Source organism: Acanthochromis polyacanthus, chromosome 9, assembly GCF_021347895.1.
Source record: "Acanthochromis polyacanthus isolate Apoly-LR-REF ecotype Palm Island chromosome 9, KAUST_Apoly_ChrSc, whole genome shotgun sequence".
NCBI classification, from domain to species: domain Eukaryota; kingdom Metazoa; phylum Chordata; class Actinopteri; family Pomacentridae; genus Acanthochromis; species Acanthochromis polyacanthus.
Window position 1 is genome coordinate 34,862,128 of NC_067121.1, and position 24,387 is coordinate 34,886,514.

Below are 24,387 nucleotides of genomic sequence, written 5' to 3' on the forward strand. Positions count from 1 at the left end.
GCGAGAAAGGAGACGTGAAGCTTTTGATTCCCAGCTCAGTTTGTTGACATATCTTTATCTTCCCAGGTGCCTTCACTGGACTGTGACTATGACTGTGATGACTAAAGTTACAGGGAGTATTCAATGAAACCAAAAAGCCTGAACATAAATAGTCAGCAAATGTTGTCAATGAAAATGATGTGCGTTGGTTTGTTTTAAGAGCCGACCGCCTTTGTGTTTGTACAAACAGAAAAGAAGTGCTCTCAATAATGTGGAAAAATGAGTCGGTTACGTGGGATTTGCATAGCGCCACATTTCACCTGCTCTTCCTTTGCATTGACTGTAAAAGTAAGCATTACGTCAGGTTACACAGTAATCACTCAGATTATCCGGTGCTGATAATAAACTCATTGCAAAGCTGCTATAGTGCTTCATGTTCTTATATGAAAACAATTTAAATGCCTTTGGAGCAGCTCTGCCTTGGGAGCATGTCTGTACAGGCCAAACTGCACCTCCAATTAGGTGTCGGGACATTTTACAGCATGTTCTTTTTGACATTAGAAGCTCAACAACACGTAGAGCGGCTGTAAGATGGAAGTGGGAGTGCAGGTACAAACTTTCCACTGTCTCTGTTTCCTCTCAGAGCTGGCAGCTGAGTGCTCTGAGAGCCAAGAAGACAGACACCAGAGCAAATAATTACCTTTCCCAGGTAGCTGCACTGATTGTTGGGGGCTGGAGGATGAGTGAAGAGGACTCAGTGTGTGAGTGTGTGTGTGTGTGTGTGTGTGTGTGTCTCCGAACACAGCGTGTCCTTTTGACCTTGCCGCACTGCAGACACACACAGAGAGACGGTTTTGTGTCCCCAGACAAGAGGTCTGCTTTCACCTGAGCAGGCTTGGCCAATTACACCCTCCAATCCACCCCCAGTGGAGACAAAGGGGAGCCGAGCGGGATGAGTGACTGGGACCAGACTGGGAGCCTCCTCATTAGTGGAGGAGGGGTGAGGAGCACATTTGGGAGCACAGAGGGAAGGGAATTCATGAATTCAGGTCCAGATTTCAAACACACACACATACAAAAAAACACCTCTGTATTTTTTTTCCACCAAAAAAATCACCGAGAAATGGTAATTGGCACGTCCATTTGGCTTGTAATTCTAAATGAGAATATCAATAATCAATTCCGAAGACTTCAACAAAGCTCTTCTATGCCTTCAGGTGTGTGAACAGGTTCAGACACGGCTACAAGCACATGTACTGGAAGGCTTTACACATAGGTTTGGTATTGCTGTAGGCGTTAGCTGGCTGCAGATCAGGTGGTGTGATTTCATATGTTTTGGCAGAGAATCCAGATTCCTGCTCTGTGTGTGCGGTAATGGCTGTGAAACTTTGTGAATATTCGAACACCGAAACTGACACTTTTTCTTCATTTGTGATGCTTTTACGATGTGTATTAGCTTTTCTGGGAAGAGGGAATCACTATATAGAGACCTAAAAATAGCAACGGCCAGGTATCACTTCCATCTGCACGCTTATTTTGTTACAGTGTACATCTAAATGCTTTTTGTTGCTTGACTTTAGCCCTCAGCCAGTGTTTGAAACATAAGAAACCCTGCTGTCGTTCCATAACCCACACATTTTATGGAGGGTTGTGAAACGTATTAGTCAACTAAATAGTAGTTAGCACATTGTGCATGGAGTGAAATACTGATATGAAATGAATGCATGAAAGCTTTACGAGTACTTTCATAAAAATAAAAATGTGCCAAGTTAGACGGGGAAGCCAGGGAGAGATGGTGATTTAGATGCAGCTTCAGCTAAAAATGCTGCACATGGCAGCCAAGACACCACAGGGTTTCACAAGAGGTTCTGTTTGATGCCACAACACAGATGCTGTGATTTCACACTGTTTCAACAAGCAGTCCAGTCTATTCTTTGTATCCTGAGTTTGTGTTATGGAAAATAACTGCACGCATTTCTAAAGTATGCTTATGTGTCAAATTCGAGAGAGGTTTTGAAAGAAATATTGTACTTTTCACTGCTTGTTTGACAGACTTACTATGTAGATACCGATGATAAAAACAAGACAAATGAATGTGATACACTGTTACAGATTTAAAGTATGCAGCAGTAATGTAAATAGTCAAAAAAATTCACCTGAATAGATAAAATATCAAGTGAATCCAGTATATCATTACATTAACACCAGTACAGCATCTTGGGAACGTATTACATTTGTACAAGTGAAGTTTGACGTGACAGTTTCATGCATTCCAGATCCAAATATCTGTCATTTCTAAACCAATTTATCATTCTCCATTACTGCGCTGTCATAATCCACAAACTTTAACTAGAGCACCGATCACTCTGAAAAGCCTGTCTTTCTGAAGATGCTTTTCGCCGCATAATGCCAAACTGTCCGTCAATTTACGATCCCATTCCTCTGCTGTTTGTTCTGCTGAGGTAAGGCATTTCATAATCTATTCTCTGGTGCCTTGTGTTGTGCTGTCAGTGTGCATTGTGGTGTACAGTACATTAAACCTGCCAGGCCTTTGAAATCGCTGTCACGAAGATATGGTTGCTGTTATTGAAGCCATTATGAGATTAAAGCCACGAACAGCCGCAGGGCTTCCTTCAAAGAGAGCAGGAGCCCGAGTTCACTTCTCACAAGCAACGACCGAGCTATGCACACACGCAATCACGCACCTCAAATCAGGATACCTACATGAAGAGTCATACACACAGGCATGTGTCTTTGTGTGAGCTGAAGCAGAACACAAATACCATCAAAAACACATCCCTACACACTCATTAGTGTACATACACACCAAATACCTGTTAATAGCATTCATTTTTTTGGTAACAAGAACATCAAGGAGACTAGAAAATGAATTTTCTTTGGGCAAAATTTTGAGGTTGAATGTTTTTCCACATGAATTCATCCTCTCCTCACCTTTCTCTTCAGGTGAACACACTGTTGAACTCTCTGATTGGAAAATGAATTGTGACAAAGTCCCGGGGCGACCCAACAGCTGAGTGGTTGGCCCACATACCACATGGGCACAAATGTCCTGAGCAGCGAGTCACTACACGCTACATGCTGTTCCCTTTCTCTCTCCATAATTCCTGTCTGTTTTTGTTGTCGCTAGATGTAATTTCACACAATCGTCGGGTGAGTTTCGAATGAAATTCCCAAACAAAATGTGAATTAGGCTCATTAAAAAATTAACTAAACAAACCAGGCTGCATAGGTAGTGGTAGATGCCACCTCATGCATAGCTCTAGTAAACAAAGTAGAAGAAGAATTAAGACGAAATTGTTCCTTGTTCTGTTTGCATTGTTTGTCTGTTCTTCGTCTTGCTATACCCCACCTCACTCTAACCCTGACAGGTCGAGGCAGATTGCTGCCTTCCCTGAGCCTGGTTCTGTCCAAAGGATGCTTTGGTTTGTTGGGCTCTCTTTTTAAAATATATAAAGTCTTCTTTTTACTGAAGGACCATGAGACGACATATACTGTGAATTGGTGCTACATAAATAAAACTGAATTGAATTGAATTGGGTGTCAACTACGAAAAAAGTCAAAGAAGAGGAAACAAACAAAATACTGTCCATCTGTGAGAGAAAATGTAGAGAACTCTTCAGGAATTGTTTTCATTCAGGCAATTCTTCTTTCATCAGCTTGTATCGGCCATGTTTAATTCTGTCTGGAGGCAAAAATGAATTGATAAGTCGTGAATTACATGTTGACTGATCTGAAAAACGTGCATTCATCTTCTAATTTGTACATTAACTCTGTCAAAAAAGCCAAAAACTGCCTGAAGTGAGCATCAAAACAGTTTGTGTGAAATTGGTGACGCTTTTTTTAGAATTGTGCGTAAACTTTTTCTGATATAATACTTAAAAATGCTCATAAAAACAGAGACATGGCTACTTACACATGAAGCCGACATGATGCATGATTAAAATGGCCAAATGTGACAAGCCCTTCATTACTGAAGCCTTTAAAACTGTCAACATGGAACCATGTTCTCCCTCCTGTTCTACAGTGTATACATGGAAATTATATGGACGTAACATTTTGACTATATTCAAACTTCCATTTTCACTCGATAGGATGTCAGACCTATCTTATGTCTGTCTTAAGTGAAAGGGAAAATAAAGACTTTTATCTCCACTGTCGACAGACTGGCGACCTGTCCAGGGTGTCCCCTGCCTTCGCCCGAGTCAGCTGGGATAGGCTCCAGCACCCCCCGCGACCCTAATGAGGATAAAGCGGTGTATAGAGGATGGATGGATGGATCTCCACTGTCATCAACACAAAACCATGTAGCTGCTTCACGAAAAGATTTACTTTGCGGACTCATCTTTGGGTATCTTGGCTCATTTATCTGTTTGTTTTTCCCATCATTTTTGTCTTAATTTGTCATTATACATGGTTAATGAGGTAATTTTCTGCAGAGTATGACACTGACAGACTAATTCCTCTCTGGCTGTGTAAACCCTCTCTGGGAACCCTGAGGTGGTCTCTGGATGTTTTCCACAGGGCTTAGCAGGCATACATTCATCTTTTGGCTTTTCAAATCAGCCTGACAAGTTTTCTCCCTCCCTAATTTGTCATCATATGTGCTCGCTGACGCTGCCAGATTACTCACCTCCACTCTGCTGTCACATTTAGAGGGCTAATGGGGTCCACTCGGGATAACTGTTGTTTGAGCAAGCCTGTCTCCAACCTTTGTTTCAACAAGCACAGCACCAAAAGCAAACTTACACAAAGAGGTGATCTACACGGCGTTATCACATACCTGCACACTCTCAGAAACACGTATACACATATATTACTGATAACATCCCGTCGCTTTTCTGCAACGGAACGTGTCACATGGATCTTTGAATGAATCACTTATCATTATCGGTGATAAAACGCTTTCAGTTTCTGGGTCATTGGAGGGTTTCAGCCACAACCGATCTCATCTTTCACTTCAGCAAAGAGCAAACTGACAGTTTTAGCCACAACAAATGGCCCAGTCCGTAATCATTTTGCCTCTTTACATGTTTTAAGCTCCTTTCCTCACATACAAAAGTCTTTGACAGCTCTAATACCTCTCTTTGTCCTGTTTTTGGAGTTTTGCCTTGTGTTTTTCTGTGAATTCCATCCTGTTTCCAGGTCCTCATTGAGGAGAGGAGCTGCAGCTGTTTAACATCCTCGATTTAAAATTTTATTTCTCCGCCAAGAAACAGCAGAGTTATGTGACGATCGCCTTACGTTTGCCTATGACTCTGTCTGTCTGTCTGTCTTTCTGTGTGAAACATTACTCAAAAACAAAGTAATGGATTTGGATGAAATTTTCAGGGGAAATCGGAAATGACACAAGGACTACCTCATTAAATGCTCACAGTGATGCGGCTTGTAGTCTGGATCCACGGCTTTGTTAAGGATTTGCCATTGTGAGATAAAGCCCCTGGCACAGTCTCGCTGTAACATGACAACAAGTGAACATTGTGGCAGTTACCTGCTGATGATCACATGATTGTATCCAACTACAACATGACCATGATTTATCAGTGGGAAATCATACAAGGAACAAATGATGAAACTGTGGGGTGTTTCTGAGTCCCAGCAATTCTTGCCGCCTGCTACGTACGCTATGTAGCAAACACCAGCCAGACAATGGTGAAGCTCCTGATATTTCACAAAGCCTTTATTAAAAAAAAAAAAAAAAAACGCCATAGTATACTATGTCGAAAAAAATTACATTTTTTCAACATGTTGTAAAAACATGCGATTTGATGAAATAATGTGAAGTAGGCCATGAAGAAAACTATAGAGCAGTTTTTTTTGGGAAAAAAATTATCATGAATTTTGTCCAAAAAAACGCTATAGTAAACTATGTCTAAAAAAAAGACATTTTTTCAACACGTTGTAAAAACATGCCATTTGATGAAATAATGTAAAGTAGGCCATGAAAAACACTATAGAGCAGTTTCTGGGGAAAAAAATCATCATGAATTTTGTCCAAAAAAACCGCCATAGTATACTATGTCGAAAAAAAATGACATTTTTTCAACATGTTGTAAAAACAAGCCATATGATGAAATAATGTAAAGTAGGCTGTGAAAAACACAATGGTAAGGTTTTCTTTGAAATTAAAATAATCATGAATTTTGTCCAAAAAAACCGCCATAGTATACTATGTCGAAAAAATGACATTATTTCAACATGTTATAAAAACACGCCATAAGATGAAATAATGTAAGATAGGCTGTGAAAAAGAGGATGGTAAGGTTTTCTTTGAAATAAAAATCATCATGAATTTTCCCAAAAAAAACGCCATAGTATAGTATGTCGAAAAAAAATGACATTTTTTTTAACATGTTGTAAAAACACGCCATATGATAAAATAATGTAAAGTAGGCCGTGAAAAACACGATGGTAAGGTTTTCTTTGAAATAAAAGTCTTCATAAATTTTTGTAAAAAAAAAAAGCCATAGTGTACTCTGCCGTACAAACGTCACAAAAATGTCATAGTTTAGCATGTCATCAAAAATTTCATAATTTAGCATGTCATCCGAAATGTGACAAAAATGTCGTAGTTTAGTATGTCGTCCATAATATAAAAAAGTTAATATGTCAAAAATGTTTTTTGACTTTTTCAACATGTTGTAAAAACATGCCATATGATGAATTAATGTAAAATAGGCTGTGAAAAACACGATGGTAAGGTTTTCTTTGAAATAAAAATCATCATGAATTTTGTCCAAAAAAACGCCATAGTATACTATCTCGAAAAAATGACATTTTTTCAACATGTCGTAAAAACACGCCATATGATGAAATAATGTAAAGTAGGCTGTGAAGAACACTATAGAGCAGTTTACTGTGTAAAAAAAATTATCATGAATTTTGTCCAAAAAAAGGCCATATGTCGAAAAAAATGACATTTTTTCAACATGTTGTAAAAACATTGCCATATGATGAAATAATGTAAAATAGGCTGTGAAAAACACGATGGTAAGGTTTACTTTGAAATAAAAGTCATCATAATTTTTTTTTAAAAAGCCATAGTATACTATGCCGTACAAAACGTCACAAAAATGTCATAGTTTAGTATGTCATCCATAATATAAAAAAGTTTACTTTGTCGAAAATGTTTGACTTTTTCAAGCAGCGTCACTGTGAAAAAACGTCATACTTTAGTATGTTTACCAACAATTGAAGAGGAGTTCCCCATATAGCTCAACTAGTTAAGAGGATACCTCTCGAACAAAGCTTGCTGGAAGCACAGGTTCGATTCTTGCTCAGGGCCCTAACATGTCAGAACACATTTAAAAAGTCATCATTTAGTATGTCGTCCAAAATGTGATTAAAACAACATGCTTTTGTATGCCGTACAAAATGTCATAGTTTAGCATGTCATCAAAAATTTCATAATTTAGCATGTCATCCAAAATGTGACAAAAATGTCATAGTTTAGTATGTCGTCCACAATATAAAAAAGTTAATATGTCGAAAATGTTTTTTGACTTTTTCAACATGTTGTAAAAACATGCCATATGATGAAATAATGTAAAATAGGCTGTGAAAAACACGATGGTAAGGTTTTCTTTGAAATAAAAATCATCATGAATTTTCCCCCAAAAAACGCCACAGTATAGTATGTCGAAAAAAATGACATTTTTTCAGCATGCCGTAAAAACATGCCATATGATGAAATAATGTAAAGTAGGCCGTGAAGAACACTAAAGAACAGTTTTTTTGGGGAAAAAAATCATGAGTTTTGTCCAAAAAAAAAAGTTAATATGTCGAAAAAAATGACATTTTTTCAATATGTTGTAAAAACACGCCATATGATGAAATAATGTAAAGTAAGCTGTGAAAAACACAATGGTAAAGTTTTCTTTGAAATAAAAATCATCATGAATTTTGTCCAAAAAATACGCCATAGTATACTATCTCGAAAAAATGACATTTTTTCAACATGTCGTAAAAACACGCCATATGATGAAATAATGTAAAGTAGGCTGTGAAGAACACTATAGAGCAGTTTATTGTGGAAAAAAAATTATCGTGAATTTTGTCCAAAAAAAAGGCCATATGTCGAAAAAAATGACATTTTTTCAACATGTTGTAAAAACATTGCCATATGATGAAATAATGTAAAATAGGCTGTGAAAAACACGATGGTGAGGTTTTCTTTGAAATAAAAATCATCATGAATTTCCCCCAAAAAACGCCACAGTATAGCATGTCGAAAAAAATGACATTTTTTCAATATGTTGTAAAAACACGCCATATGATGAAATAATGTAAACTAAGCTGTGAAAAACACGATGGTAAAGTTTTCTTTGAAATAAAAATCATCATGAATTTTGTCCAAAAAAAACGCCATAGTATACTATCTCGAAAAAATGACATTTTTTCAACATGTCGTGAAAACACGCCATATGATGAAATAATGTAAAGTAGGCTGTGAAGAACACTATAGAGCAGTTTATTGTGGAAAAAAAATTATCGTGAATTTTGTCCAAAAAAAGGCCATATGTCGAAAAAAATGACATTTTTTCAACATGTTGTAAAAACATTGCCATATGATGAAATAATGTAAAATAGGCTGTGAAGAACACTATAGAGCAGTTTTTTGGGGGAAAAAAAATTATCATGAATTTTGTCGAAAAAAAATGACATTTTTTCAACATGTTGTAAAAACATGCCACATGATGAAATAATGTAAAATAGGCTGTGAAAAACACGATGGTAAGGTTTTCTTTGAAATAAAAGTCATCATAATTTTTTTTTAAAAAGCCATAGTATACTATGCCGTACAAAACGTCACAAAAATGTCATAGTTTTGTATGTCGTCCATAATGTAAAAAAAGTTTATGATGTCGAAAATGTTTTTGACTTTTTCAAGCATCACTGTGAAAAAAAACGTCATCCTTTAGTATGTTTTCCAACAACTGAAGAGGAGCTCCCCATATAGCTCAACTAGTTAAGAGGATACCTTTCAAACGAAGCTTGTTAGAAGCACAGGTTCAAATCCTGCTGTAGGCCCTTCACTGTCAGTATGCATTTAAAAAGTAATCAATTAGTGTGTTGTCCAAAATGTGACAAAAACGATTTGACTCTTTCAAGCAGCATCGCTGTGAAAAAACATCATACTTTTGTATGTTTTCCAACAACTGAAGAGGAGTTCCCCATATAGCTCAACTCGTTATGAGGACACCTTTCAAGTGAAGCTTGTTAGAAGCACAGGTTCAAATCCTGCTTTGGGCCCTTCAATGTCAGTACACATCGAAGAAGTTGCTGTTTAGTATGTGATAAAAACAACATGCTTTTGTATGCCGTACAAAATGTCATAGTTTAGCGTGTAATCAAAAATTTCATAATTTAGCATGTCATCCAAAATGTGACAAAAATGTCATAGTTTAGTATGTCGTCCACAATATAAAAAAGTTAATATGTCGAAAATGTTTTTCGACTTTTTCAACATGTAAAAACTACAGAGCAGCTTTTGTAAGAAAAAAAATCATCATGAATTTTGTCCAAAAAAAGGCCATATGTCAAAAAAAAGGACATTTTTTCAAAATGTTGTAAAAACATGCCATATGATGACATAATGTAAAGTAGGCTGTGAAAAACACGATGGTAAGGTTTTCTTTGAATTAAAAATCATCATGAATTTCCCCCAAAAAACGCCATAGTATAGCATGTCGAAAAAAATGACATCTTTTCAGCATGTCGTAAAAACACGCCATATGATGAAATAATGTAAAGTAGGCCGTGAAGAACACTATAGAGCAGTTTTTTTGGGGAAAAAAAATTATCATGAATTTTGTCGAAAAAAAATGACATTTTTTCAACATGTTGTAAAAACATGCCATATGATGAAATAATGTAAAATAGGCTGTGAAAAACACGATGGTAAGGTTTTCTTTGAAATAAAAGTCATCATGAATTTTGTCCAAAAAAAGGCCATATGTCAAAAAAAAGGACATTTTTTCAAAATGTTGTAAAAACATGCCATATGATGACATAATGTAAAGTAGGCTGTGAAAAACACGATGGTAAGGTTTTCTTTGAATTAAAAATCATCATGAATTTCCCCCAAAAAAACGCCATAGTATAGCATGTCGAAAAAAATGACATCTTTTCAGCATGTCGTAAAAACACGCCATATGATGAAATAATGTAAAGTAGGCCGTGAAGAACACTATAGAGCAGTTTTTTTGGGGAAAAAAAATTATCATGAATTTTGTCGAAAAAAAATGACATTTTTTCAACATGTTGTAAAAACATGCCATATGATGAAATAATGTAAAATAGGCTGTGAAAAACACGATGGTAAGGTTTTCTTTGAAATAAAAGTCATCATGAATTTTGTCCAAAAAAAGGCCATATGTCAAAAAAAATGACATTTTTTCAAAATGTTGTAAAAACATGCCATATGATGAAATAATGTAAAATAGGCTGTGAAAAACACGATGGTAAGGTTTTCTTTGAAATAAAAGTCATCATGAATTTTGTCCAAAAAAAAGGCCATATGTCGAAAAAAATGACATTTTTTCAACATGTTGTAAAAACATTGCCATATGATGAAATAATGTAAAATAGGCTGTGAAAAACACGATGGTAAGGTTTTCTTTGAATTAAAAATCATCATGAATTTTCCCCAAAAAAACGCCATAGTATAGCATGTCGAAAAAAATGACATCTTTTCAGCATGTCGTAAAAACACGCCATATGATGAAATAATGTAAAGTAGGCCGTGAAGAACACTATAGAGCAGTTTTTTTGGGGAAAAAAAATTATCATGAATTTTGTCGAAAAAAAATGACATTTTTTCAACATGTTGTAAAAACATGCCATATGATGAAATAATGTAAAATAGGCTGTGAAAAACACGATGGTAAGGTTTTCTTTGAAATAAAAGTCATCATAATTTTTTTTTAAAAAGCCATAGTATACTATGCCGTACAAAACGTCACAAAAATGTCATAGTTTTGTATGTCGTCCATAATGTAAAAAAAGTTTATGATGTCGAAAATGTTTTTGACTTTTTCAAGCATCACTGTGAAAAAAAACGTCATCCTTTAGTATGTTTTCCAACAACTGAAGAGGAGCTCCCCATATAGCTCAACTAGTTAAGAGGATACCTTTCAAACGAAGCTTGTTAGAAGCACAGGTTCAAATCCTGCTGTAGGCCCTTCACTGTCAGTATGCATTTAAAAAGTAATCAATTAGTGTGTTGTCCAAAATGTGACAAAAACGATTTGACTCTTTCAAGCAGCATCGCTGTGAAAAAACATCATACTTTTGTATGTTTTCCAACAACTGAAGAGGAGTTCCCCATATAGCTCAACTCGTTATGAGGATACCTTTCAAGTGAAGCTTGTCAGAAGCACAGGTTCAAATCCTGCTTTGGGCCCTTCAATGTCAGTCCACATCGAAGAAGTTGCTGTTTAGTATGTGATAAAAACAACGTGCTTTTGTATGCCGTACAAAATGTCATAGTTTAGCGTGTAATCAAAAATTTCATAATTTAGCATGTCATCCAAAATGTGACAAAAATGTCATAGTTTAGTATGTCGTCCACAATATAAAAAAGTTAATATGTCGAAAATGTTTTTCGACTTTTTCAACATGTAAAAACTACAGAGCAGCTTTTGTAAGAAAAAAATCATCATGAATTTTGTCCAAAAAAAGGCCATATGTCAAAAAAAATGACATTTTTTCAAAATGTTGTAAAAACATGCCATATGATGACATAATGTAAAGTAGGCTGTGAAAAACACGATGGTAAGGTTTTCTTTGAATTAAAAATCATCATGAATTTCCCCCAAAAAAACGCCATAGTATAGCATGTCGAAAAAAATGACATCTTTTCAGCATGTCGTAAAAACACGCCATATGATGAAATAATGTAAAGTAGGCCGTGAAGAACACTATAGAGCAGTTTTTTGGGGGAAAAAAAATTATCATGAATTTTGTCGAAAAAAATGACATTTTTTCAACATGTTGTAAAAACATTGCCATATGATGAAATAATGTAAAGTAGGCCGTGAAGAACACTATAGAGCAGTTTTTTTGGGGAAAAAAAATTATCATGAATTTTGTCGAAAAAAAATGACATTTTTTCAACATGTTGTAAAAACATGCCATATGATGAAATAATGTAAAATAGGCTGTGAAAAACACGATGGTAAGGTTTTCTTTGAAATAAAAGTCATCATGAATTTTGTCCAAAAAAAGGCCATATGTCAAAAAAATGACATTTTTTCAAAATGTTGTAAAAACACGCCATATGATGAAATAATGTAAAATAGGCTGTGAAAAACACGATGGTAAGGTTTTCTTTGAAACAAAAATCATCATGAATTTTCCCCCAAAAAACGCCATAGTATAGCATGTCGAAAAAAATGACATTTTTTCAACATGTTGTAAAAACACGCCATATGATGAAATAATGTAAAGTAGGCCATGAAAAACACTACAGAGCAGTTTTTTGGGGGAAAAAAAATCATCATGAATTTTGTCGAAAAAAATGACATTTTTTCAACATGTTGTAAAAACATTGCCATATGATGAAATAATGTAAAATAGGCTGTGAAAAACACGATGGTAAGGTTTTCTTTGAAATAAAAATCATCATGAATTTTGTCCAAAAAAAAGGCCATAGTATAGCATGTCGGAAAAAAATGACATATTTTCAGCATGTCGTAAAAACACGCCATATGATGAAATAATGTAAAGTAGGCCGTGAAGAACACTATAGAGCAGTTTTTTTGGGGAAAAAAAATTATCATGAATTTTGTCGAAAAAAAATGACATTTTTTCAACATGTTGTAAAAACATTGCCATATGATGAAATAATGTAAAATAGGCTGTGAAAAACACGATGGTAAGGTTTTCTTTGAATTAAAAATCATCATGAATTTTCCCCAAAAAAACGCCATAGTATAGCATGTCGAAAAAAATGACATCTTTTCAACATGTCGTAAAAACACGCCATATGATGAAATAATGTAAAGTAGGCCGTGAAGAACACTATAGAGCAGTTTTTTTGGGGAAAAAAAATCATCATGAATTTTGTCGAAAAAAATGACATTTTTTCAACATGTTGTAAAAACATTGCCATATGATGAAATAATGTAAAATAGGCTGTGAAAAACACGATGGTAAGGTTTTCTTTGAATTAAAAATCATCATGAATTTTCCCCCAAAAAACGCCATAGTATAGCATGTCGAAAAAAATGACATCTTTTCAGCATGTCGTAAAAACACGCCATATGATGAAATAATGTAAAGTAGGCCGTGAAGAACACTATAGAGCAGTTTTTTGGGGAAAAAAAATTATCATGAATTTTGTCGAAAAAAAATGACATTTTTTCAACATGTTGTAAAAACATGCCACATGATGAAATAATGTAAAATAGGCTGTGAAAAACACGATGGTAAGGTTTTCTTTGAAATAAAAGTCATCATAATTTTTTTTTAAAAAGCCATAGTATACTATGCCGTACAAAACGTCACAAAAATGTCATAGTTTTGTATGTCGTCCATAATGTAAAAAAAGTTTATGATGTCGAAAATGTGTTTGACTTTTTCAAGCATCACTGTGAAAAAAAACGTCATCCTTTAGTATGTTTTCCAACAACTGAAGAGGAGCTCCCCATATAGCTCAACTAGTTAAGAGGATACCTTTCAAACAAAACTTGTTAGAAGCACAGGTTCAAATCCTGCTCTAGGCCCTTCACTGTCAGTATGCATTTAAAAACTAATCAATTAGTGTGTTGTCCAAAATGTGACAAAAACGATTTGACTCTTTCAAGCAGCATCGCTGTGAAAAAACATCATACTTTTGTATGTTTTCCAACAACTGAAGAGGAGTTCCCCATATAGCTCAACTCGTTATGAGGACACCTTTCAAGTGAAGCTTGTCAGAAGCACAGGTTCAAATCCTGCTTTGGGCCCTTCAATGTCAGTACACATCGAAGAAGTTGCTGTTTAGTATGTGATAAAAACAACATGCTTTTGTATGCCGTACAAAATGTCATAGTTTAGCGTGTAATCAAAAATTTCATAATTTAGCATGTCATCCAAAATGTGACAAAAATGTCATAGTTTACTATGTCGTCCACAATATAAAAAAGTTAATATGTCGAAAATGTTTTTCGACTTTTTCAACATGTAAAAACTACAGAGCAGCTTTTGTAAGAAAAAAAATCATCATGAATTTTGTCCAAAAAAAGGCCATATGTCAAAAAAAGGACATTTTTTCAAAATGTTGTAAAAACATGCCATATGATGACATAATGTAAAGTAGGCTGTGAAAAACACGATGGTAAGGTTTTCTTTGAATTAAAAATCATCATGAATTTCCCCCAAAAAAACGCCATAGTATAGCATGTCGAAAAAAATGACATCTTTTCAGCATGTCGTAAAAACACGCCATATGATGAAATAATGTAAAGTAGGCCGTGAAGAACACTGTAGAGCAGTTTTTTTGGGGAAAAAAAATTATCATGAATTTTGTCGAAAAAAATGACATTTTTTCAACATGTTGTAAAAACATGCCATATGATGAAATAATGTAAAATAGGCTGTGAAAAACACGATGGTAAGGTTTTCTTTGAAATAAAAGTCATCATGAATTTTGTCCAAAAAAAGGCCATATGTCAAAAAAAATGACATTTTTTCAACATGTTGTAAAAACATGCCATATGATGAAATAATGTAAAATAGGCTGTGAAAAACACGATGGTAAGGTTTTCTTTGAAACAAAAATCATCATGAATTTTCCCCCAAAAAACGCCATAGTATAGCATGTCGAAAAAAATGACATTTTTTCAACATGTTGTAAAAACACGCCATATGATGAAATAATGTAAAGTAGGCCATGAAAAACACTACAGAGCAGTTTTTTTGGGGAAAAAAAATCATCATGAATTTTGTCGAAAGAAATGACATTTTTTCAACATGTTGTAAAAACATTGCCATATGATGAAATAATGTAAAATAGGCTGTGAAAAACACGATGGTAAGGTTTTCTTTGAAATAAAAGTCATCATAATTTTTTTTTAAAAAGCCATAGTATACTATGCCGTACAAAACGTCACAAAAATGTCATAGTTTTGTATGTCGTCCATAATGTAAAAAAAGTTTATGATGTCGAAAATGTTTTTGACTTTTTCAAGCATCACTGTGAAAAAAAACGTCATCCTTTAGTATGTTTTCCAACAACTGAAAAGGAGCTCCCCATATAGCTCAACTAGTTAAGAGGATACCTTTCAAACGAAGCTTGTTAGAAGCACAGGTTCAAATCCTGCTGTAGGCCCTTCACTGTCAGTATGCATTTAAAAAGTAATCAATTAGTGTGTTGTCCAAAATGTGACAAAAACGATTTGACTCTTTCAAGCAGCATCGCTGTGAAAAAACATCATACTTTAGTATGTTTTCCAACAACTGAAGAGGAGTTCCCCATATAGCTCAACTCGTTATGAGGATACCTTTCAAGTGAAGCTTGTCAGAAGCACAGGTTCAAATCCTGCTTTGGGCCCTTCAATGTCAGTACACATCGAAGAAGTTGCTGTTTAGTATGTGATAAAAACAACGTGCTTTTGTATGCCGTACAAAATGTCATAGTTTAGCGTGTAATCAAAAATTTCATAATTTAGCATGTCATCCAAAATGTGACAAAAATGTCATAGTTTAGTATGTCGTCCACAATATAAAAAAGTTAATATGTCGAAAATGTTTTTCGACTTTTTCAACATGTAAAAACTACAGAGCAGCTTTTGTAAGAAAAAAAATCATCATGAATTTTGTCCAAAAAAAGGCCATATGTCAAAAAAAAGGACATTTTTTCAAAATGTTGTAAAAACATGCCATATGATGACATAATGTAAAGTAGGCTGTGAAAAACACGATGGTAAGGTTTTCTTTGAATTAAAATCATCATGAATTTCCCCCAAAAAAACGCCATAGCATAGCATGTCGAAAAAAATGACATCTTTTCAGCATGTCGTAAAAACACGCCATATGATGAAATAATGTAAAGTAGGCCGTGAAGAACACTATAGAGCAGTTTTTTTGGGGAAAAAAAATTATCATGAATTTTGTCGAAAAAAAATGACATTTTTTCAACATGTTGTAAAAACATGCCATATGATGAAATAATGTAAAATAGGCTGTGAAAAACACGATGGTAAGGTTTTCTTTGAAATAAAAGTCATCATGAATTTTGTCCAAAAAAAGGCCATATGTCAAAAAAAATGACATTTTTTCAAAATGTTGTAAAAACATGCCATATGATGAAATAATGTAAAATAGGCTGTGAAAAACACGATGGTAAGGTTTTCTTTGAAACAAAAATCATCATGAATTTTCCCCCAAAAAACGCCATAGTATAGCATGTCGAAAAAAATGACATTTTTTCAACATGTTGTAAAAACACGCCATATGATGAAATAATGTAAAGTAGGCCATGAAAAACACTACAGAGCAGTTTTTTGGGGGAAAAAAAATCATCATGAATTTTGTCGAAAAAAATGACATTTTTTCAACATGTTGTAAAAACATTGCCATATGATGAAATAATGTAAAATAGGCTGTGAAAAACACGATGGTAAGGTTTTCTTTGAAACAAAAATCATCATGAATTTTCCCCAAAAAAACGCCATAGTATAGCATGTCGAAAAAAATGACATCTTTTCAGCATGTCGTAAAAACACGCCATATGATGAAATAATGTAAAGTAGGCCGTGAAGAACACTATAGAGCAGTTTTTTTTGGGGAAAAAAATTATCATGAATTTTGTCGAAAAAAAATGACATTTTTTCAACATGTTGTAAAAACATGCCATATGATGAAATAATGTAAAATAGGCTGTGAAAAACACGATGGTAAGGTTTTCTTTGAAATAAAAGTCATCATAATTTTTTTTTAAAAAGCCATAGTATACTATGCCGTACAAAACGTCACAAAAATGTCATAGTTTTGTATGTCGTCCATAATATAAAAAAAGTTTATGATGTCGAAAATGTTTTTGACTTTTTCAAGCATCACTGTGAAAAAAAACGTCATCCTTTAGTATGTTTTCCAACAACTGAAGAGGAGCTCCCCATATAGCTCAACTAGTTAAGAGGATACCTTTCAAACGAAGCTTGTTAGAAGCACAGGTTCAAATCCTGCTGTAGGCCCTTCACTGTCAGTATGCATTTAAAAAGTAGTCAATTAGTGTGTTGTCCAAAATGTGACAAAAACGATTTGACTCTTTCAAGCAGCATCGCTGTGAAAAAACATCATACTTTAGTATGTTTTCCAACAACTGAAGAGGAGTTCCCCATATAGCTCAACTCGTTATGAGGATACCTTTCAAGTGAAGCTTGTCAGAAGCACAGGTTCAAATCCTGCTTTGGGCCCTTCAATGTCAGTACACATCGAAGAAGTTGCTGTTTAGTATGTGATAAAAACAACGTGCTTTTGTATGCCGTACAAAATGTCATAGTTTAGCGTGTAATCAAAAATTTCATAATTTAGCATGTCATCCAAAATGTGACAAAAATGTCATAGTTTAGTATGTCGTCCACAATATAAAAAAGTTAATATGTCGAAAATGTTTTTCGACTTTTTCAACATGTAAAAACTACAGAGCAGCTTTTGTAAGAAAAAAAATCATCATGAATTTTGTCCAAAAAAAGGCCATATGTCAAAAAAAATGACATTTTTTCAAAATGTTGTAAAAACATGCCATATGATGACATAATGTAAAGTAGGCTGTGAAAAACACGATGGTAAGGTTTTCTTTGAATTAAAAATCATCATGAATTTTCCCCAAAAAAACGCCATAGTATAGCATGTCGAAAAAAATGACATCTTTTCAGCATGTCGTAAAAACACGCCATATGATGAAATAATGTAAAGTAGGCCGTGAAGAACACTATAGAGCAGTTTTTTTGGGGAAAAAAAATTATCATGAATTTTGTCGAAAAAAATGACATTTTTTCAACATGTTGTAAAAACATTGCCATATGATGAAATAATGTAAAGTAGGCCGTGAAGAACACTATAGAGCAGTTTTTTTGGGGAAAAAAAATTATCATGAATTTTGTCGAAAAAAAATGACATTTTTTCAACATGTTGTAAAAACATGCCATATGATGAAATAATGTAAAATAGGCTGTGAAAAACACGATGGTAAGGTTTTCTTTGAAATAAAAGTCATCATGAATTTTGTCCAAAAAAAGGCCATATGTCAAAAAAAATGACATTTTTTCAAAATGTTGTAAAAACACGCCATATGATGAAATAATGTAAAATAGGCTGTGAAAAACACGATGGTAAGGTTTTCTTTGAAACAAAAATCATCATGAATTTTCCCCCAAAAAACGCCATAGTATAGCATGTCGAAAAAAATGACATTTTTTCAACATGTTGTAAAAACACGCCATATGATGAAATAATGTAAAGTAGGCCATGAAAAACACTACAGAGCAGTTTTTTGGGGGGAAAAAAATCATCATGAATTTTGTCGAAAAAAATGACATTTTTTTAACATGTTGTAAAAACATTGCCATATGATGAAATAATGTAAAATAGGCTGTGAAAAACACGATGGTAAGGTTTTCTTTGAATTAAAAATCATCATGAATTTTCCCCAAAAAAACGCCATAGTATAGCATGTCGAAAAAAATGACATCTTTTCAGCATGTCGTAAAAACACGCCATATGATGGAATAATGTAAAGTAGGCCGTGAAGAACACTATAGAGCAGTTTTTTTGGGGAAAAAAATTATCATGAATTTTGTCCAAAAAAAGGCCATATGTAAAAAAAAAATGACATTTTTTCAACATGTTGTATAAACACGCCATATGATGAAATAATGTAAAGTAGGCTGTGAAAAACACGATGGTAAGGTTTTCTTTGAAATAAAAGTCATCATAAATTTTTGTTAAAAAAACGCCATAGTATAGCATGTCGAAAAAAATGACATCTTTTCAGCATGTCGTAAAAACACGCCATATGATGAAATAATGTAAAGTAGGCCGTGAAGAACACTATAGAGCAGTTTTTTCGGGGAAAAAAAATTATCATGAATTTTGTCGAAAAAAAATGACATTTTTTCAACATGTTGTAAAAACATGCCATATGATGAAATAATGTAAAATAGGCTGTGAAAAACACGATGGTAAGGTTTTCTTTGAAATAAAAGTCATCATGAATTTTGTCCAAAAAAAGGCCATATGTCAAAAAAAATGACATTTTTTCAAAATGTTGTAAAAACACGCCATATGATGAAATAATGTAAAATAGGCTGTGAAAAACACGATGGTAAGGTTTTATTTGAAACAAAAATCATCATGAATTTTCCCCCAAAAAACGCCATAGTATAGCATGTCGAAAAAAATGACATTTTTTCAACATGTTGTAAAAACACGCCATATGATGAAATAATGTAAAGTAGGCCATGAAAAACACTACAGAGCAGTTTTTTGGGGGAAAAAAAATCATCATGAATTTTGTCGAAAAAAATGACATTTTTTCAACATGTTGTAAAAACATTGCCATATGATGAAATAATGTAAAATAGGCTGTGAAAAACACGATGGTAAGGTTTTCTTTGAAACAAAAATCATCATGAATTTTCCCCAAAAAAACGCCATAGTATAGCATGTCGAAAAAAATGACATCTTTTCAGCATGTCGTAAAAACACGCCATATGATGAAATAATGTAAAGTAGGCCGTGAAGAACACTATAGAGCAGTTTTTTTGGGGAAAAAAAATTATCATGAATTTTGTCGAAAAAAATGACATTTTTTCAACATGTTGTAAAAACATTGCCATATGATGAAATAATGTAAAATAGGCTGTGAAAAACACGATGGTAAGGTTTTCTTTGAATTAAAAATCATCATGAATTTTCCCCAAAAAAACGCCATAGTATAGCATGTCGAAAAAAATGACATCTTTTCAGCATGTCGTAAAAACACGCCATATGATGGAATAATGTAAAGTAGGCCGTGAAGAACACTATAGAGCAGTTTTTTGGGGGAAAAAAAATTATCATGAATTTTGTCCAAAAAAAGGCCATATGTAAAAAAAAATGACATTTTTTCAACATGTTGTATAAACACGCCATATGATGAAATAATGTAAAGTAGGCTCTGAAAAACACAATGGTAAGGTTTTCTTTGAAATAAAAGTCATCATAAATTTTTGTTAAAAAAAGCCATAGTATACTATGCCGTACAAAATGTCACAAAAATGTCATAGTTTAGCATGTCATCTGAAATGTGACAAAAATGTCATAGTTTAGTACGTTGTCCGAAAATGGACAAAATTATCATACTTTAGTAAGTCGTCCGAAAATATACAAAAAATGTCATACTTTAGTAAGTCATCCGAAAATGGACAAAAAGCATCATAGTTTAGTGTGTCATGTGAAAATGGACAAAAAGCGTCATCATTTATTATGTTGTCCAAAAACGGGCAAAAGAGGGCACCTGTATAGCTCAATGGGTTAAGCAGGCAACCCAACTATAGGGGCTTGCCTCCAAAGCAACAGCCTGGGTTTGATTCCCGAACGGACGTCATGGTTTAGTAAGTTGTTTGAAAATGGACAAAAAGCATTCTAGTTTAGTGCGTCATCTGAAAATGGACAAAGAAATGGGAAAATGTCATCTGAAAATAGACAAAAAATGTCGTAGTTTAGTAAGTCGTCCAAAAGTGGACAAAAAATATCATCTGAAAATCAACAAAAAATGTCATCGTTCATAATGTCGTCTGAAAATGGACAAAAAACATCAATGTTTAGTATGTCGTCCGAAAATGCACAAAAAACTTAATTTTTGTCAACAAACGGACAAAAAACGTCATAGTTTAGTATATCATCCGAAAGTAGACTAAAACATCATAGTTTACTTTGTCATCCAAAAACGGACAAAAACGTCATTCTTTAGTATGTCGTCTGAAAATCGACAAAAAACGTCACAGTTTAGTATGTCATCCGAAAATGGACAAAAAATGTCATACTTTAGCGTGTCGTCCAAAAATGGACAAATAAACATCATAGTTTAGTATGTTTTCCGAATATGGACAAAAAATGTCATACTTTAGAAAGTCATCCGAAAATGGACAAAAAACGTCATACTTTAGTATGTCGTGAGAAAATGGACAAAAACACATCATAGTTTAGTATGTCATCCAAAAACGGACAAAAATGACATACTTTAGTAAGTCATCCAAAAATGGACAAAAAAGTCATAGTTTAGTATGTCATCCGAAAAATGGACAAAAAATGTCATAGTTTTGTATGTCATCCGAAAACCGACAAAAAACGTCATAGTTTAGTTTGTCATCCGAAAATGGACAAAAAACATAATTTTTGTCAACAAATGTACAAGAAATGTCATAGTTTAGTATATTGTCCAAAAATGGGCAAAAAATGTCATAGTTTAGTATGTCGTCAGAAACAGGACAAAAAACGTCATAGTTTAGTATGTCGTCCGAAAACGGACAAACAATATCATACTTTAGTAAGTCGTCCGAAAACGGACAAAAAAACGTCATAGTTTAGTCTGTCATCTGAAAATGGACAAAAAATGTCATCGTTCAGAATGTTGTCTGAAAATGGAAAAAAACGTCATACGTCAGTATGTCGTCCGAAAATGGACAAAAAAATCATAGTTTCGTATGTCGTCTGAAAATGGACAACAAACGTCATACTTTAGTAAGTCGTCCGAAAATGGACAAAAAAAGTCATATTTTAGTATGTCATCCGAATATGGACAAAAAACGTCATAGTTTAGTATGTTGTCTGAAAATGGAAACAAAACATCACTTTTGTCTTACAATGGACAACAACTTCATAGTTTAGTATCTCATCCGAAAATATGACAACAAAGTCATAATTTAGTATGTCGTGCAACATATGACCAAAAACTTCATAGTTTAGTCTGTCGTCCAAATTATGACAAAAACGTCATAGTTTAGGCTGTCGTCCAACATATGACAAAACGTCATAGTTTAGTAAGTCGTACAAAATATAATATCGTCGTAGTTTAGAATGTCGTCCAAAATATTGCATAAACATCTAGTAACAAGTAACCTAAATTGTTGAGTGACTTTATCATCACAGGTAGTTTACATGTCAGTCCTCTTCTAAAAGGCAACTTTGACCCCAATAATGTAAAACTTGAAACCTGCATTGCACAAACCAGCGATGTTGTAGATAGCAGAGGCTAATCTTTTAAAATGAATTTGTTCATTTATAGATTTGAGGATTTTTCAATTAAATTTTCATTAAGACTGCATTTTTACTCAACTTTGAACATGATTGAAATGGATTTGTGCTGTTTGTTAAACCAGTGCTTTAAATTTGAGAGTTTTTTAAAAAAAAAAATTTTTCCTCCGGCAATGAACGTGGCAGAGTTATGTGACGAATGGCATTTGTTTGTCCGTCTGTCTGTCTTTCTGTGCACAGCATTACTCAACAATGGACAAACAGATTTGGATGAAATTTTCAGGTAAGGTCAGAAATGACACAAGGACCAACTGATTAGATGGCAGTGATGCAGCTTGTAGTGTGGATCCACGAATTTATTAAAGATTTCTGTATCATTGCGAGATAGCGTCACGGCGTCACTGTTTCTTTGACAACAAGTGAACACTACGTCACATGATTGCAGACTTATCGGGACTTATCCATTATAAATGACACAAGGAACAATTCACTAAATTGTGGGGGTGTTTCTGAGTACCATCAATTCCCACGTCCTGCTACATATTTCAGTCTCGCGATTCGGTATCCATACATAACGTACACATGTGCCCAGCACAAAGTCATTTGTTTTTTGGGTACATCTGTATCAAATGGCCACATACTATGTTGCCGTGATTTCTGATGATAATAACTAATAAAAAAATGCTTTATTTCTACAAAAATATACTGCATTTCTGACAATGAGATATGGGGGAATGAACGGTCTTGGCAGAGTACTGTGCTCTCTGAGTGATTTTCTAGTTGTATGTTTGCAGTCTCCATACACAACATGTGATTCTTTTTCCCCATATTGTAATTTTATTGTTGTTACTTCTGTTGACTTTACGGAACATCTGGTTGTTCCTGCCTGTAAGAGGGATTGTTCCTCTATTGCCTGAGGTCTCTTTCATTTATATTCACTTTGAATGTCACTATCGGCCTAATGCATGTAATGATGCACTTTCCTGTTGTGTATATGTGTGTAATCACTCAGTCAAAAGTGATTTATATCGCATTTTTCATGAACATCAAATGTTTTTCACAGTGCATTACAAAGCACCTGACAAAACACATTTAGCAACATGTTAAAAATAGATTTTGAGACTAAGCGAATGAGACGAATTAGGATTTATGTAGATAGAAATAATGTAATGCTGTGCTTGTGTTTACTGTGCTGTATTTCTAGATATGAAATTTGGTCTTCATATATAAACAGAACAGATTTGAACAGATAGATTTATTACATTGTTTTCTACAATACTGTTTCCTCTTTTTTCCTGTTTTTGGGTGTAGTTGCAGTTTGACTATTTCCCACTCTACGATCTACCGAGTCATAGAAGTTTCTTAAGTTAAACTGCAGCAAATAATTACCCACAAAATGCTTGGAAACAATGATTTATGAGGTTCCCGTAGGTGAAAAGGTTTCTGCTTGTCAGCACACGATGCTCTGTCATGTTTTCTCAGAATCCTGAGTGTGGATCTCTGTGATCGCCACCTCCATGTTGTGCATGTAGACGACTGGACAGTTCCTCACAGCTCTTATCAGAGTCTGACCTCTTGAATTTCCGTTGGAGAGAAGGTGCTATCTCACCTAGTCCTCTGTTCTGTCCGCTGCAGATTAGTGGAGACCACACTCACAGGAATCTACTGACTACTCTAAGCAAAAATCTTAATCTGCACTCAAGTTTGCGTTTGGCCACAGAAGTTCCAGTTTTGTTTCTTCTTCCTCAGCCTTTTCTCTTCCACTTATTCTTGCATCTTCCTGTTATTTGCCGCAGATTTCTGTCTTGCCACAACTAAAACCTTCTGTCCCCTTAATGTGCTTTATGCAATATCTGCTTTATCATTAATATACAGTATCTAAAATCCATTAGAAAAGTAAATTAGTAGCTTAAACATGTTGCAGTTTTCTTGAAACATAGAGAAAATAACAAGATTTGGAAAAAAAATATATTTATTTCTCTCAGTTGAGCAAATCCTGCGGCCACATTCACATAAAGACCTACATGGCATTTAAACCAGGAAACAAATGAGGATTTGCTTTCTTTGCTTTCCTAAAATTGCATGTCCATAGGTGGCCACAGCAAATGCTGAGCTTATGCTTGGTGTGCTGTGGTGAGGAGTAACTCTTTCGCAATTCTGTGCCATCAC